Source organism: Anolis sagrei, chromosome 7 (assembly GCF_037176765.1).
Source record: "Anolis sagrei isolate rAnoSag1 chromosome 7, rAnoSag1.mat, whole genome shotgun sequence".
NCBI classification, from domain to species: Eukaryota; Metazoa; Chordata; class Lepidosauria; order Squamata; family Dactyloidae; genus Anolis; species Anolis sagrei.
In genome coordinates this window covers 12,204,111-12,222,756 of record NC_090027.1, presented here as the reverse complement: position 1 = coordinate 12,222,756, position 18,646 = coordinate 12,204,111, and the positions used below count along the sequence as shown (strand labels likewise).

At 43.2% G+C, this 18,646-nt stretch overlaps 1 protein-coding gene across 1 annotated transcript in view; it reads left to right on the top strand.

Moving 5' to 3' along the window:
• The window catches only part of KCNU1 (potassium calcium-activated channel subfamily U member 1), a 171,379-nt gene that overhangs the window by 122,946 nt on the left and 29,787 nt on the right, over positions 1-18,646 (top strand). The gene's annotated exons all lie outside the window — the stretch shown is intronic.

The window sequence follows — 18,646 nt, the reverse complement described above, 5'->3', positions numbered from 1 at the left end:
TGGTTTACTCATGAATTTTAACTGGTTAACCAAATCCTCATGTTAAGTCTATGAGATTCAAAAAATTAAGAGTCCCTCCAGAACTGCAAGCACTATCTCAAGCAAATATTGACAATTTATTCACATTGTCATTACTTGCAGCAATAGCCGATGTAGCAAAGCAACCAAGTTGGGGTGTGTGTGTGTTGAATGCTGTCATTAAGGAGGCCAGACTTGGTGGAGGTGGTTGACAGGGGCGGAGCTGCAGGCTATTGAAGGCTGCTCTGCCCCCTCCTGTGCTCTTTGCTTCAGCGTGACCTAGAAGGCAGGTTTCAACCCCCCCCCCCCCCCGCAAAATTTTCAACCCCCCCCCCAAATTTCAACCCCTCCCGAAATTTTTTTCTGGCTACGGCCCTGATTTTAGTCGCTCTCCTCTGGACACATTCCAGATTGTCAGTATCTCTGTTGAATTGTGGTGCCCAGAATTGGACACAATATTCGAGATGTGGTCTAACCAAAGCGGAATAGAGGGGTAGCATTACTTCCCTAGATCTAGACACTATGCTCCTATTGATGCAGGCCAAAATCCCATTGGCTTTTTTTGCCGCCACATCACATTGTTGGCATCTGTAATCAAAGAAGGGCGACCGGAGCGGTCCTCATCATGGACATTGTCATGGCCATCTTTGAATTGTCATACCCACTTACGCACTTTGTTTTCACTCATAACAGTATCTATTACCGTACACTTCACAAATCTGTCAATGAATTTCTGCAGTAGGTAGGTTCCTTGCTGGCAAAAACCATATCACTGAGCGAACCTCACATGCGGAGGGTGAGTTGATAGTCTTAAACATTTTAAAGCACAGAACAGAACCGTACAGGTTAGCCATAGAGCGGAAACTGAGCACAGTTGTTCCCGATTCATGCCGGTACACGACGCACTCTCTCATTACGGTATGCGCGCGAACTACTAGTGTCTACAGCAAAACGGAACTTACTTAAAAAATACTCCTCGTACATGGCAAACATTCAATGCCATAGACACACAACATATATAGACAGACAGATGCTATTTAACATTCCAGCTTCTGGCCACCAGGGGAGCTGTCACTTCACCGTCCGTTTGTGACACTGATGAAGTACTTCCTCATTCTTTGCATACTTCCTGGAGATTTTTAAGGCCTCATAAATGTTAAATTAGCCTCGCCACATAAGTGGTACCTAAATTTCCTAATTGACAGATGCAACTGTGTTTCGGGCTGAGAACGTCGACAACAAGCTACACAATTTTGGTCAGAAGCTCACCTGGGCTGGCTTCGAACTCATGACCTTTCAGTCAGAAGTGATCTTGTTTAATGTATTGTCGAAGGCTTTCATGGCCAGAATCACTGGATTGTTGTAGGTTTTTTCGGGCTATGTGGCCATGTTCTAGAGGCATTCTCTCCTGACATTTTGCCTGCATCTATGGCAAGCATCCTCAGAAGTAGTGAGGTCTGTTGGAACTAGGAAAATGGGTTTATATATCTGTGGAAACACCAGGGTGGGATAAAGAACTCTTGTCTGCTGGAGCTAGGGGTGAATGTTTCAACTGTCTACCTTGATTAGCATTGAATGGCCTGGCAGTGCCTGGAGCAAACTTTTGTTGAGAGGTGATTAGATGTCCCTGTTTTGCTGTTTCAATTTTAGAGTTTTTTTAATACTGGTAGCCAGATTTTGTTCATTTTCATGGTCTCTTCCTTTCTGTTGAAATTGTCCACATGCTTGTGTATTCCAATGGCTTCTCTGTGTAGTCTGACATGGTGGTTGTTGGAGCGATCCAGCATTTCTGTGTTCTCAAATAAAATGCTGTGTCCAGGTTGGTTCATCAGGTGCTCTGCTATGGCTGATTTCTCTGGTTGAAGTAGTCTGCAGTGCCTTTCATGTTCCTTGATTCGTGTTTGGGCAACGCTGCATTTGGTGGTCCCTATGTAGACTACACAGAGAAGCCATTAAAATCCACAAGCATGTGGACAATTTCAACAGAAAGGAGGAAACCATGAAAATGAACAAAATCTGGCTACTAGTATTAAAAAAAACTCTAAAAATTACAACAGCAAAACAATAGAGAGGAAACAATCACCTCTCAACAAAAGATTGCTCCAGGCACTGCTAGGCCATTCAATGCTAATCAAGGTGGTCAGTTGAAACATTCACACTTAGCTCCAGCAGACAAGAGTCCTTTCTCCCACCCTGGTCTTCCCACAGATATATAAACCCATTTTCCTAGTTCCAACAGACCTCACTACCTCTGAGGGTGCTTGCCATGGATGCAGGCGAAACGTCAGGAGGGAATGCCTCTAGAACATGGCCATATAGCCCGAAAAAACCTACAACGATCCAGTGATCTTGTTTGTTTCGTCATTGTTGTTGTTGTTGTTGTTGTTGTCGTCACTGTTGTTGTTAGAATGAATCAAAATCTTCAGAGTTTTTCATGTTTATGCTGGATTTAACTTGGCCATTTGAATATCTGAATTTCTGAATGCGGGAGAAACCAAATGGACCATTTTGTCCATCCACATCCAACATTTGGAGGAGTGCTTCATAGCTGATATGGGCAAATCCTCAATCCCAAAGAATATTAGTCCCATTTTGTACTTGTTTGTCACATTCCCAGATCAGATCCAATTATGCCAAGTTCATTCCAGAATAGAATTGTGCAATTGGGAGTGCAAACTTTGAATTTTTCATGAAAAATCCTCAAATGTGAAAAAAAAATCACATTTTTATGCATACTTTTGTTACTTTTTTGTAACAAAAAAGTCATAGAAACATAGAATCAGAGAATCAAAGAGTTGGACCTCATGGGCCATGCAGTCCAACATACAATAATATAGATGGGTTCCTGAGTGAAATGTATATAACAAAAATACCACTTGTATAACATAAACAATGATATAATTCAACAACATGCTGTACTGTTAACCCCATCCAGTCCAACCCCATTCTGCCAAGAAGCAGGAATATTGCATTCAAATCACCCCCGGCAGATGGCCATCTAGCCTCTGTTTAAAAGCTTCCAAAGAAGGAGCCTCCACCACACTCCGGGGCAGAGAGTTCCACTGCTGAACGGCTCTCACACTCAGGAAGTTCTCCCTCATGTTCAGATGGAATCTCCTTTCTTGTAGTTTGAAGCCATTGTTTCGTGTCCTAGTCTCCAGGGAAGCAGAGAACAAGCTTGCTCCCTCCTCAGACAAGTGAGAAATTCAAAGGATAATTAATTATTTTTCAATGTGTGCATCATCATCATCATCATTTATATATCTCACTTTCCTCTTCTAAAGAGATGCAAAGTAATAGAGAAAGAAAACAGTTCATTTGGAGAGACTCAAAGTGCAGCGGAATAAATCAGTTTGCTTAAAAAAATTAGGGGATTACAAATTCCACAACCATCCTTCATCTTAATCATACATAAATGCAAAATGAAGTGCTGGCAAAATCTCATAATAAGAATCAGAGACTAGAAAACTCATTGGTCTTCACTCAATATCTTCTATTTCTCATTTTTAAAGTCAAGACTCTTCTGAGCCTGGTGTCCATGAATTTAAAAACTATGACAATACCCCTTCTTCATTCTCTCAATTCAAAATATACGAAGGAAGAAGACTACAGCTGAAAACATAATGCCGTGACCCTTGAATACAGTTCTTCATGTTGTGGTGACCCCCCAACCATTAAATTATTTTCGTTGCTACTTCACAACTGTAATTTTGCTACTGTTATGAACCATCATATAAATATCTGATATGCAGGATGTATTTGATACAAATATGCGATATGCCCAAATTTGAATACTGGTGGGGTTGTGGGGGAGGGTAATTGATTTTGTCATTTGGGAGTTGTAGTTCCTGGGATTTATAGTTCACCTACAATCAAAGAGCATTCTGACCTCCACCAATGAGGGAATTGAACCAAACTTGGCACACAGAACTCCCATGACCAAGAGAAAATACTGGAAGAGTTTGGTGGGCATTGACTTTGAGTTTTGGAGTTGTAGTTCACCTACATCCAGAGAGCACTGTGGACTCAAACAATGATGGTTCTGGACCAAACTTGACGTGGATACCCAATGTGCCCAAATGTGATCCCTGGTGGAGTTTGGGGGAAAATAAACCTTGACATTTGGGAGTTGTAGTTGCTGAGATTTATAGTTCACCTACAATCAAAGAGCATTCTGAACCCCACCAATCGTGTGAGGCGTGAGTGGCGCCATCTGTGTGTAGAACTTTAAAGTGCAAAGTTTGTACTGTACAACATGCCCAAACTTGTCTAGTTTGTAAATGTATAGTTGGATTGATTGGTTATTTATATTTACTTCACTTGTATACCGCTCTTCTCAGCCATCAGGCGACTCATCAATGTTGTTTGCAGCAGTTATATTGCTTTCTCAGCTCAATTGCTTGGCTCCACTTCTTCCTGGAGGAGGGCAGAGCTTTTCCTTTTCCATTCTACCGTCAAACATTCTATCACATAGACGTGAGAAAGAGACTTGGCTCTAAAGTCCTTAATTAAGTTACCTCTCATCACCAATCCTAAGGTTTTTACTCTTGGGACTCATACTTCATGTCCAGATCACCCTGGACAACATTGAGGAGACCCAAGCACCTTCAAACCGGTCCTTTGGCATCAAAAGGAAGACTCTGTGCCTTCAACATAGGCCATTGGACTGGGGGTTGTGTTTGTTCCGACCTTCACAGCCATCGAGAAAAGAGAAAACAGGAAAAGCTTCTCAGCTGCGAAATCTCCTTGGACTCAAGACAACTAGAGACTGTAATGTATATTTCCTTTACCCCCTTTGAAACTTCCAGCTTATTGCCTTAAAGGGATAACTCTTTGTGAACAATACAACCTATTTTGAGTTATCTACAGTGTTGGTCCTTGGGAGTTCCAGTTCCCTAAAAGAAGGCAAGAAGCAATCCCCTGGGGGAAAGATGTCACGTCTATGTCTCTTTCACTAAGAGTTATAGCCCCCAGGCGCAACGGTATAGATAGAATTGGGCCAAACTTCCCACATGGAACCCTCATGACCAACAGCAAACACTGTGTTTTCTGATGGTCTTTGGTGACCCCTCTGACATCTCCTCATGACCCCCTCCCCACGGGTCCCATACCCCAGGTTGAGAAACGCTGTCTTAGAGCTCCTCCCCGATGAAAGACTCTGAATATTACTTGCTGAGTAGGAAGATGTGCGACTGGATTCCCTACAGGCAAGCAGAGATCACAATTTAAGCCTGTTATTACAATTACTTCCAGTTTGACAGGATTTTTATTGTAGGGGCTTTTCATCCTTTGCCTTTAATTTTGCCGAAGAGTCAAGATTTGTCCTGCTCTCGGGAAAGACCAAATATTAATTAAATGAAAATGATCTGGGAATGAATGGCTCTTCTAAGTGGTCTACACATTTCTTCATTATGATTCAGGAGATTTTATAGCACACTGGTTCTTGCCAAGACAAAGATCAGTGGGAGAGAGAAGGACATTGAGAAGAACTTGACAGATTGCTGCACAAATAACTCCACAGTAAAGATACAAAAACCTTTTTAATGATGATGGGAATCATTTGCTTTAGGTAATAAATTCCACACGGGACACTGTTTTTCCAGGGCGTACTCTATCCTTAGGCAAAACAAAGTGGCTCCAATAGCAGCGTACTTTTGGCCAGCCATGTACCTTTCTTAAAATCCTAATACCAATGAACTACCCCAAATGAAGCTTACTTACTTAGGCGATCCCTCGTTTTCCGAGGAGGATTGTCTTCCAATATTCTTGTGAGTCCGTATGTGGCTGCGGAGCCCTATTCTTGCTCTGCATCTTCTTCCGCAGTGAGGGCATTGGTTTCCAGGTGGAAGGCGGTCCCGGTCGGGGTTGGCTTGACACGCCTTCCTCTTGGCACATTTCTCTCTTTCGCCCTCCGTTCATGCCTCTTCAAATTCTGCAGCACTGCTGGTCGCAGCTGACCTCCAGCTGGAGCGGTCAAGGGCCAGGGCTTCCCAGTTTTCAGTGTCTATGCCAGTTTTTTAAAGGTTGGCTTTGAACCCATCTTTAAATCTCTTTTCCTGTCCACCAACATTCCGTTTTCCGTTCTTGAGTTCGGAGTAGAGCAACTTGGGAGACGGTGGTCGGGCATCCGGACAACGTGGCCAGTCCAGCGGAATTGATGGTGGAGGACCATAGTTTTAATGCTGGTGGTCTTTGCTTCTTCCAGCACGTTGACATTTGTCCGCCTGTCTTCCCAAGAGATTTGCAGGATTTTCCGGAGGCAGCACTGATGGAATCGTTCCATGAGTTGCATGTGACGCCTGTAGACAGTCCACATCTCACAGGCATATAGCAGGGTTGGGAGGACAATAGCTCTATAAACAAGCACCTTGATATCTCTTCCGGATGTCCCGGTCCTGAAACCCTCTCTGCTTCATTTAGAAAAATGCTGCGCTTGCAGAGCTCAGGCGGTGTTGTATTTCTGTGTCGATGTTGACTTTGGTGGAGAGGTGGCTGCCAAGGTAGCAGAAATGATCAACATTTTCTAATGTTGCACCATTAAGCTGTATCGCTGGCATTGGACAGGGGTTGGCTGGTGTCTGCTGGAACAGCACCTTGGTTTTTTCAATGTTCAATGACAGGCCGAGCTTCTCGTAAGTTTCTGCAAAGATGTTTAGAGTGGCTTGATGATCTTCTGAATGCACACAGACGATGTTGTCATCAGCATACTGGAGTTCTATAACAGATGTTGTTGTAACCATGGTTTGACTTTCAGTCTGCTGAGGTTGAATAGCACAGCCAAATGATGCACAGCCTAAATGGAACCATTCCCGCTTCATCTTCACTTGAACCAACAATTCAAACCGTCTTGCTGCACAGTTGAAACATATTCTTTTATCTCCCTGCATGGTGTCTGTCTAGCTGGTTGTTTTATCCTTTTGCCAAGAAGCCCATCCTTTAGTTAAAATTTAAATGCCTTCATATGTAAAGATATGTGAAACTAGCCTTTGGAAACTCGCTGTTTGCCTTGTTGGAGGAAAAGACTGCAAATCAGTCGGTTTCACGATCCTTGATTTTCTGAGAATTCCACTGGGATATCCATCTCAATGCACTTCAGTATTTGGCTACTAAGTTTTTGTCCCCTCTCAGGCACATTTTCATATGCATTTTCCTGAATAATAATAATAATAATAATAATAATAATAATAATAATAATAATAATCCAGCATATAGATCTCATTTGTTGTGACATACTATGTTTTTGTGTCAGTAAAATAATAATAATAATAATAATAATAATAATAATAATAATGGCACTGGCAGATTATGTGAAAGGCAGTCAAGAACCAACATTGAGGGAAGTCAATAGTAGATGACATACTAAGCTGCTGCAAGAAGATCACGCAGACAAACTACAAGCAGAGGCACAACACCGTTGCTCAGATGATTAATTGGAACTTGTGCCACAAATACCATCTGCCTGCAACAAATGACTGGTGGGATCACAAGGCAGAAAAGGTTACAGAGAATGAACATGTCAAGCTACTCTGGGACTTCCGGATTCAGACAGACAAAGTTTTGGAGCACAAGACTTTTAACACAATTGTGTTAAAAAACAAAGCATGGATTGTCGATGTTGCAATCCCAGGTGACAGCAGGATTGAAGAGAAAAAACTGGAAAAGCTGACACGATATGAGGATTTACAGGTTACATCCTGTATAGACTACTGCAACGTGCTCCACATGGGGTTGCCTTTGAAGACTGTCTGGAAGCTTCAAATGGTCCAACGAACGGCAGCCAGATTGCTAACAGGAGCAGCACTCAGGGGGCATACAACTCCTCTGTTACGCCAGCTCCACTGGCTGCCAGTTTGCTACCGGGCACAATTCAAAGTGCTGGCTTTAAAGCCCTAAACGGTTCTGGCCCAACTTAGATGTCCGAATGTGTCTCCCCTTATGAACCATCTAGGACAGTGATGGGCAGCCTTTTGAGCTTGGTGTGCCAAAATTCAGGTGGGATGCCACTTTGAGAAAAACCCCCACAATTTTGCGATATTTATAGTTTAAATAACAAAAATGCATAATTGTAATATATAACCGTATTTAATAACCCAAAAACTAATTATTAACTTACCTGCTTAGTGATTTCTTTGTTCATCCTTCAGTCAGTTTCTTTTGTTGGTTTTGATATTATTTAACTTGTGTGGGTTGCCGTAAACTAAGATAAGTGAGGTAGAGGGGAAATTCTTTAATTAAGCTGTTTATTAGTGACTTTTTGTTGCTGAATTTCATTGACTAAATCTTCAATTGAAGGTTGGTATTTTGTACACTTCAAGCCCAAGTAAGTGCTACTAAGATCATCTGTCAATCTGTTTCTTTTTGATGGTTCTGATATTATTTAACAGTGAGAATAAGGTCTTACAAAAGTATATGGCCGCGTGTCATCAAAAATGGTTACGCGTGTCAGTGTTGACACGCATGTCATAGGTTCACTATCATGGATCTTGGACCTTAAGATTAACTGGGGAGGCCCTGCTCTCATTACCGCCTTCGTCACAAGTACGTTCGGTGGAGACAAGAGACAGGGCCTTCTCGGTGGTGGCTGTGGAACGCCCTCCCTATAGATATTATATCATCCACCTCCCTTTTAACATTCTGGAAGAAGTCAAGACGTGGATTTTTGAACAAGTGTTTGCAAATGTAGAGTAACTGACACAGGAAAATGGAACGACTAGACAATGAGTCCAGAAAACGTTTTTAAAAAGACACTATGCATTTATATTTATTGATTTGTTTAGTTTGTATTATATGCTATGTTTTTAATTGTATTTATGACATTGTAAGCATTGAATTTTGCCTTGTTAACCGCCTTGAGTCGCCTACGGGCTGAGAAAGGTGGTATACGAATACAGTAAATAAATAAGTAAATAAATAGCTCCTGTCAAAATAGTTTCCATAATGTCATCCCTAGAGAAGGTTAAGCAGTGATATGACGAGAAAGAAATGCAGCTAATGCAATTCCTGTGTGCTGAGACTGTGAGATTTCGAGGAGCTAGATACAAATTTATCTTTGTTCCTTGCTTTCCTGGGAGTAAGCCACACCTAACACAGTGGGAATTTATTTTGAAGAAACATGTATAGCATTGCACTCCTAATATGCTTTTTAGTTAGACTGAGATGCTTCTTGACTCTTACATTTCTTTTTTTTTTAAGTAAAGACAATTAAAAACCTGCCTTTTAAATGCAATGCTCCCCAGCTACTGACAGACCGGTTTTTGAGTTGTTTTGACATACTGTCACCCTGCTGTTCCCATTCGGTTGTTATTTTAAACTTTGCAGCAGTAGATAAAGTCTCTTTGTTTCATATCAAAAACTTGGCCAAAACTGAATGTTTGTCTTAAGTGTGATGCAGACTCAGAATGCAAGTTGTGAATAATTCAGGAGGTGGTAAGATGTCAAGCAATCTTAAATTTCCCTTTTGAAAATGTTGACAATTAAGCAGCATCTGGATTAGATGACATGTAGACCAGCGTTTCTCAACCTGGGGGTCAGTACCCCAGGGGGGGTCACGAGGGGGTGCCAAAGACCATTAAAAAAAACCCAGTATTTTCTGCTGGTCACGGGGGTTTTGTGTGAGAAGTTTGATCCAATTATATTGTTGGTGAGGTTCAGAATGCTCTTTTATTGTAGGTGAATTATACATCCCAGCAACTACAACTCCCAAATGTCAAGGTCTATTTCTCCCAAAGTCCAGCAGTGTCCACATTACTGTTTGCTTACCATTGAAAATTACCTAGGGCCGCCTCTGGTCCAGATCTATCATTATTTGAGTCCACAGTGCTCTCTGAATGTAGGTGAACTACAACTCCAAAACTCAAAGTCAATGCCAGTATATTCTGTTGATCATGGGAATTCTGTGTGCCAAGTTTGGTTCAATTCCATCATTGGTGGAGTTCAGAATGCCCTTTGATTGTAGGTGAATTATAATCCCAGCAACTACAACTCCCAAATGTCAAGGTCTATTTCTCCCAAAGTCCACTGGTGTCCACATTTGGGCACATTGAGTACTCTTGCCAAGTTTGGTCCAGATCAGGGGTGGCTCAACCCATCACGCAAAGTAAGCATTCGCGGTATAGTTGGTTTTGCCCTGGGTTGCTCTTGAGGCGCTCTTGGGGAAAAATAGACCTTGACATATGCAAGTTGTAGTTACTGGGATGTATAGTTCACCTACAATCAAAGAGCATTCTGAACTCCACCAATGATGGAATTGAACCAAATATGGCACACAGAACTCCCACGACGAACAGAAAATATATATCAGTGATTGGTTGGGGGGGGGGGGCAAAATACTGTTTGCTTACCATTGAAAATTACCTAGGGCCGCCTCTGGTCCAGATCTATCATTATTTGAGTCCACAGTGCTCTCTGAATGTAGGTGAACTACAACTCCAAAACTCAAAGTCAATGCCAGTATATTCTGTTGATCATGGGAATTCTGTGTGCCAAGTTTGGTTCAATTCCATCATTGGTGGAGTTCAGAATGCCCTTTGATTGTAGGTGAATTATAATCCCAGCAACTACAACTCCCAAATGTCAAGGTCTATTTCTCCCAAAGTCCACTGGTGTCCACATTTGGGCACATTGAGTACTCTTGCCAAGTTTGGTCCAGATCAGGGGTGGCTCAACCCATCACGCAAAGTAAGCATTCGCGGTATAGTTGGTTTTGCCCTGGGTTGCTCTTGAGGCGCTCTTGGGGAAAAATAGACCTTGACATATGCAAGTTGTAGTTACTGGGATGTATAGTTCACCTACAATCAAAGAGCATTCTGAACTCCACCAATGATGGAATTGAACCAAATATGGCACACAGAACTCCCACGACGAACAGAAAATATATATCAGTGATTGGTTGGGGGGGGGGGGGGCAAAATACTGTTTGCTTACCATTGAAAATTACCTAGGGCCGCCTCTGGTCCAGATCTATCATTATTTGAGTCCACAGTACTCTCTGAATGTAGGTGAACTACAACTCCAAAACTCAAAGTCAATGCACACCGAACCCTTCCAGTATATTCTGTTGATCATGGCAATTCTGTGTGCCAAGTTTGGTTCAATTCCATCATTGGTGGAGTTCAGAATGCTCTTTGATTGTAGGTGAACTATAATCCCAGCAACTACAACTCCCAAATGTCAAGGTATATTTTCCCCCAAACTCCACTAGTATTCACATTAGGGCATATTGAAGATTCATGCCAAGTTTGGTCCAGGTCCATCATTGTTTGAATCCATGGTGCTCTCTGGATGTAGATGAACTACAACCCCAAAACTCAAGTTCAGGGCCCACCAAACCTTTCCACTATTTTCTGTTGGTCATGGGAATTCTGTGTGCCAAGTTTGGGTCAATTCCATCATTGGTGGAGTTTAGAATGCTCTTTGATTGTACGTGAACTATAAATCACAGCAACTACAACTCCCAAATGACAAAATCAATCCTCTGCCCAGCTTACCTTCAGTTAGAGCGCCCAAGGGCCAGGTCTTCCCAAAAATCCTCTGCCCCTGTTATGTCGCCGCTGGGCTTGCAACGAAGTGCCTTTAAAACAGGACGTGCAACTTTAGCCCAACGGGAAGCCAGGGGGCCCGAAGAGAAGCCCTTAGAGAATTTCCCCCCATTAAACAGTCTTTAGAAGGCTTGAGCTTAAATACAAAGTCTTTTATTGATGAACAATTAAACAGAAACTTCTTTGTCTTCAAAGATTAAACAAATGCTTCCAGGCTTCAAGCAACTGGTGGCTTCTAACTGTTTCTTTGCTTTACTTCCACGGAAAATCCTTTTCTAGCTCCTCCCAGGCTAACTGTGAACCTAGACCTGACTGATGTGAATCCACTACCGGGCTGAACTGCGTCTCAAAACCGAGTGGACATACCAGTAGGCCTGTAGTCACTTTAGCTGGAGATCTTGATGTTTAAAGCTGTTATTCCCACCGTAATTCCTCAGGGCTGTAAGGCTGTTTCCCCAGAACCTTTGGGAATCTTTAGATGCTCTTAAGACTGTTGTCCCTGGGAAGTCTTAAGGGTTGAAGCCTTTGCACAGGAGAAAGTCTGTACACATCCTGTACATTGACTTCCTAGCTGAGACTAACTAAGAAATGGCTCCCTTCCCTCCAAAGCCCAAAAGAGGGGCAGAACTAGGGAACCCAATGATAATTGACAGGTGGCTTGCCCTATGACTGCAGCCAAAAGAAGCCACCTGAAGTCGGACTAGACTTTAGGGAGGTCAACTCCAAGGAGAGATGACTCTTAGTTCCCACCAAAGAGGGAATGCTACCTTGGCAAGCCTTCAGAGAAGCCTGATTCCAGCAATTTTATTTTATATTAATAATTGAAATGAGACTCTTGCCAAAGTGAAGAAGGGGCATCGAGTTTTAATGAGCGATTCAGCTGAGATCGGATGCACTGTGGGAATAATTCCGCCACAGGCATTTTTATAGGCAAAATACAGGTTTGAAAGTTTCAAAACTCCCTCCCTCTTCGGCTCCTTAGCAAATCAGGGAGAGGGAGGCAGGACGGAAGAGGGGCATTGTGTCCAGAGAGAATGATGACAGTCCTGTGCCCGAGGGATCAGCCAGCCAAGGAAACCAGTTTTTTTTTTTTGTTCTTGTGATGGATCAGTGATTTAGGGATAACCATTTGATTCAGGTTTTCCCTTCCAGGATCAGATAAGGTGTGTCCTTGATGGGTTTTGGCAAAAGGAACAAACACAGCCAGGACGAGGGGACCCCGGGGGTCGTCCTTGTCCCTTTGTAATTTAATCAAAGTGTCCAAAGAACTTCCTTGCCCGCCAGACAAACTCAGAGAGCGGGCAGAAGAAATCCCAACTTGTTATTGTCCATACAGATGTTGAATAATCAAGCAAGTTTTGAGAAAGGCGATGGTCCTCCCTCAGGCAGTGAGCAATCTCTGGTCACAATTTTCTAGGGCAAAGGGAAAGGCAAAGGGGCAGGCAATATTTCATAGCAAGATACATACATTCAAATCATAAGCATTTCATAGCAACAAAACCCCATCTTTGTCCCACATCCCAAGTATATTTAATAAGAGGATTAATTTTCATGAAGAAGCCTGAAGTCCAATGTTTTAAAAGGTTCTTGAGGAAAGTTCATAAGGGAGATAGTATATACCAGTGTTTCTCAACCTGGGGGTCGGAACCCCTTAGGGGGTCACCAGGGGGTTGTCAGAGGGGTCACCGAAGACCATCAGAAAACACAGTATTTTCTGTTGGTCATGGGGGTTCTATGAGGGAAGTTTGGCCCAATTCTATTGTTGGTGGGTTTCAGAACGCTCTTTGCTTGTAGGTGAACTATAAATCCCAGCAATTACAACTCCCCAGTGTCAGGGTCTATTTTCCCCAAACTCCACCAGTGTTCACATTTGGGCATATTGAGTATCCGTGTAGAGTTTGGTCCAGATCCATCATTTTTTGTTTGAGTCCACAGTGCTTTCTGGATGTAGGTGAACTACAACTCCAAAACCAAAGGACACTGCCCAACAAACCCTTCCAGTATTTTCTGTTGGTCATGGGAGTTCTGTGTGCCAAGTTTGGTTCAATTCCATCAGTGGTGGAGTCCAGAATGCTCTTTGATTGTAGGTGAAATATAAATCCCAGCAACTACAACTCCAAAATGACAAAATCAATCTCCTCCCAAATCCCACCAGTATTCAAATTTGGGCCCATTGGGTATTTGTGCCAAAATTGGTCCAGTGAATGAAAATACATCTTGCATATCAGATATTTACATGACGATTCAGATGCAAAATTACAGTTATGAAGTAGCAACGAAAATAATTTTATGGTTGGGGGTCACCACAACATGAGGAACTGTATTAAGGGGTCCTGGCATTGGGAAGGTTGAGAACCACTGGTATATACTGAAATCCAAGACATGCAGGCAGAGAGTCCATGATCATTGGGAAGGCTGGCAGATGAAACCCCAGCTGCGCTGCAACCGATTCACACTTTGGTCCTTTGGAAACTTTCACAAAGGGCAGAAGTCCCAAGATCCAGCCATTTCCCAAAAGCCTCGTGGGGTCCTTGTTGTTGTCAATGCCTTGGCAATGTGACCAAGACTTAACCCTTATTTCACAGTCTGGTGCCCAGGGGTGGCTCGTCCATTACGCGAAGTAAGCGGTCGCAGAACACTTTTTTTTTGCCAGGGGCGCAGAGGCGCCTCTGTAAATGCCTCTCGACTGCCACTTGAGGAGTGCCCCCTCAGCTCACAACAGCCCTAGCAGTCCGGGGGGAGCCTCGGCTTTCTTGCCTTGCTGCCAGGCGGTCCTCTTCCCAAAGGGGCCGGGCCCTTGAGCCTCGCCTAGCCCCTCTCGTTCCTGCTCCACCTGGCCACCGGGTGCGCGAGCAGAGCCGGTGCTCAATCGTTCTCCACGTTTGATCCCTTCCACATGACCGGCTCCCTTTCCTGATCCCCGGCGCTCCACCCTCCTCCTCTCCTCTCCCCAATCCGCGGGTGGGCCAAGGGGCGGAGCCACCGCGCCTGGCCCGCTTCGGGTCTGGAGGCGTATCTGAAGACCCCAGCATGCGCACCAAAAGTTGCCTCTTCTCCTGACTTTCTCTTCAGCCATTGGGACCAAGAGAGAAAGAGAGAGAGAGAGAGAGCCCCTCCAGCTGGAGGTATCTCCTATCTTCGCTCCCTCCTTTGTTTTTCCACCTACTTCCGGAAAGGTGGGCATCTCCACCTCTGTCTCTCTCTCTCTCTCTTGGTCCCAATGACTAAGGAGAAAGTCAGGAGAAGAGGTGACTTTTGGTGCACACGCCGGGGACTTCAGGCACGCCTCCGAACCCAAAGTGGGCAAGGGAGCAAGTGCGGCAAGTGTAGTTACTGGGATGTATAGTTCACCTACAATCAAAGAGCATTCTGAACTCCACCAATGATGGAATTGAACCAAATATGGCACACAGAACTCTCACGACAAACAGAAAATATATATCAATGATTGGTTGGGGCGGTGGCATGCCAAAATACTGTTTGCTTACTGTTGAAAATTACCTAGGGCCGCCTCTGCTGGTGCCCTTGCCCTTTGCAGAACTATAAGTCACCTTCCCTTGTTGGGGGGGGGGGGGGGGCATGCTTGACGTCACACCTATCTGCAGAGTCCCTGAAACTTAGGAATACAAGCAAACATTCAATGCAAAGCAAACAAAATTGGAGCTCCTGGTACAGCCGTTCCAGAACAGCCCCCATACAAATGATTATATTGTTAGTGAGTAATGTTGGCACAAAAATTAGCCTCTTCTTTTGGTCAATGTATCTACTCTCTGGAGCTACCGATTTCCATGTGGCGAAAATGTAGATTTCCTGGTGCTGCTCTAATTAGTGCTCTGTCATGTAACATCACAAACAGGTTGGCAAACTTAGGCACTGCACTAAATAATCTGGCATAATCTAAACATACAGCCGTAATTAAGCCTGACAATTTAATATGTGACTGCAATGCAAATATACAGTAGAAGTGTGCAATTAAGTAATCTTATGTAATAGCAGCCTGCCAAGCTGAGATATTTCAGGTACAGGGCTGTGTAATTTTTGGAAGCAAAAATATTGACATAAGAAATAATGCAGCCAAACGATGACTGGCTGTATTTTCAGAGGACGCATATTCACTTTTGAACAGGCGTGCTAATGAAATATTTGCAATCTGAATTGATCACTGAATTTTATCATTCGACCTGAGTAACCATTCTTGTCTTTCTAACTCAACAGTTTTTACTATGCCGGCTGCGAGCAGTCCTCCACCAGCAAAGAAGAAGAAAAAAGGTATAGTAGAATCAAAGAGTTGGAAGAGACCTCATGGGCCATCCAGTCCAACCCCATTCTGCCAAGAAGCAGGAATATTGCATTCAAATTTCGTTCGTTAATTTTGTAATTCGTTAAATATTCGTTATTTTTAACAATTACAAAATGATTACAAAACTTATTTTCAAACCCGGAAGTGTTTTTAAATATCAAAACGGCATCCTCCATCTTTTTTACGAGCTTCCGCCCGTTTCAGAAATGACGTTTTAGGGATGGAGGATGCTGGGTGCGCCGGGAGCCAATCCGGCGCTCCCAAGCACCGTGGCTCATTGTGATTGGGCGGGCTGCCCTTTAAAAGCGGCTCCGCGTGGCCGCATTACTCATTGCGAAGGCGAGGAGACGGGAGGTGCGGGAGGGAGGCTTGGCTTGCTTGCATTCATTCATTGCTTGCATTCATTCATTCATTCACATTCATTGTTGGGAGAGCGAGGGCGGTTTAAGGACCTGGGCTGGGAGCAGCGGGGAGGCTTTGCCCTGTTTTCGCCCCACAACAGGGCAGGGCAAGCATTTTGTTAATTTTCCATTTTTAAATATTTCTGATAAATATTTCTTTTATTCTTAAAAAAATTCAAAAAATATTCTCAATAACGAATCGATTCGTATTTAATAACGAAGTTTCGGAAGTCGTTTTTGCGCATGCGCAAATCGCGTCCGCCATTTTAACGAATCGATTCGTTATCACCTTAACGAATCGACCCCGTTTCAATAACGAAGTTTTGGAAGTGATTTGCGCATGCGCGGGGGGTCCGCCATCTTAACGAATCGATTCGTTAATAATAACGAAATTTCGTAAATACCGAACTTTTTTAAAGGAAAATTTTGTAATTCTTTTAAATAACGAAACGCAAACCCCCCCCAAAAACGAATCGATTTTAGAAACAAATTTTTGCGTTGTTACCCAGGCCTAGTTTCCACTACGAAAGAGTCTTGATATGGCTTGAAAAATACAACAAAGTCATTTATTAATGAATCAAACAGGTACTGCAAAGCTTTCTTGATAAAGAATTAGTTCTCTCAATCTTGCCCACAGGGGACAGGCACTATCTTCAATAACTTTCTCTAAAGGAAAATTCCCCTTTTTTAACTTCTCCCAAGGCTGACTAAAATCCAACCCTCACTGGTGTGGGTTCTGCTGCCAGGCCGAACTGCTTCTCGAGCGCTGAGACCTACCAGCAAGGCAATGGATGTTCTCCAGCTGGAGTTCTTTAGACCTTAAGGCTGTCTTCCTGGAAACTCTCAAGGCTGTGGAAGGCTTCCCTGGAGTTCTTAGGAGACTCTTAAAGCTGTTCTCCCCTGGAAATTATTTCCCTGGAGATTCTGTTAGAGTTTCTGTGACCCTGGAATTCTTTCCCTGGAGGTTCTGTTGTAACCCTGGAAATTCTTAAAGGTTGAAGCCTTTGTACAGGGGAAGCAACACACATCCTATACATTGGTTAACCTGGCTGAATCTAAACTCAAAATGGCTCACTTCCCTACCAAAGCCCAAAAAGGGGGCGGGACTAGGGAACCTAAGGATAATGAACAGGTGGCCTGCCCTATGACTGCAAACTTTAACAGGAAGCCACCCTGCTTCAGAATCCCAAGCCTTGGGCTGCAAGCAAACACTTAATACAAGGCAAATAAAGTGGGAGCTTCCGGTACAGCTGTACCAGCATAGTTGTAGACTTTAACATTTGCTTCTCACCTTTTTCCCACCATAACATTGGATTATTTGGGCTTCCTGGGATAATTAAAGCCTGTAAAAAATAGCCAAATGTGAGAAATGTGATACGGAATTAATATCTGAAAAAAGTGTCTCTCCTCCTCAAAACATAAAGCATTCCCTAGTATTGAGTCGGAGATTCTTCGAGCTTTTCCAAAACACTTTCTTATTATCCTTGTTCCACTTTGACAATTTGCTCAGTGACTGCTATAGGCTTCATTGACATATAAATTGGATTAACTACTTTATTAAAGTTCCCTCTGTATCTTATAGGGTTGCATTTGTCTGTGTCTTCTCCAAAACCTTTTCAAACTCTCTTTATCTTATGACATAAATATTCCAGCAACATGTTTAATACTATCCAAATTCTTGCTTATACAGCCAATTCCATTTTAATCCAATTTAGTGCCACCTTGGTAGTGCGACCTTGTTCTCGTCATTAGCATAGCAGAGAACTAAATGCAGTCAAAGCTTTCCTGGAATTAAATTACGATAGGGGCATTCAATTCCTGATTTGTTTTGCTTTTTCATAGGCATATTAACAGAGAACTGTGTATTTTATATTATTATCAATAATCAAAAGAGATCTCAATTTTAAAAACAATGGTTTTCAATTTGGAAGATTAGCCGTTTACAGGAAACGTTGCCCAAGGGATGCCCAACTGTATTTACTCAGCCTTTGAGGAGGCTCTTTCTATGTCCCCCAAGAATGGGCAACTTGGAAATCCTTGAACAGACTCAGAAGTGGAGTGGGCAGATCAAAAGCCTCATGCACAGAGGAAGAATTGGTGGAGGCTACAGACAATGCAGTCACTGTATTGTTGAAGGCTTTCATGGCTGGAATCACTAGGTTCTTGTGGGTTTTTCGGGCTATAGGGCCATGTTCTAGAGGCGTTTCTCCTGACGTTTCGCCTGCATCTATGGCAAGCATCCTCAGAGGTAGTGAGGTCTGTTGGAATTAGGACAATGGGTTTATATATCTGTGGAATGGCTGGGGTGGGGCAAGGAGCTCTTCCCTGCTGGAGCTAGGTGTGAATGTTTCAACTGACCACCTTCATTAGCATTTGAAGGCCTGGCTGAG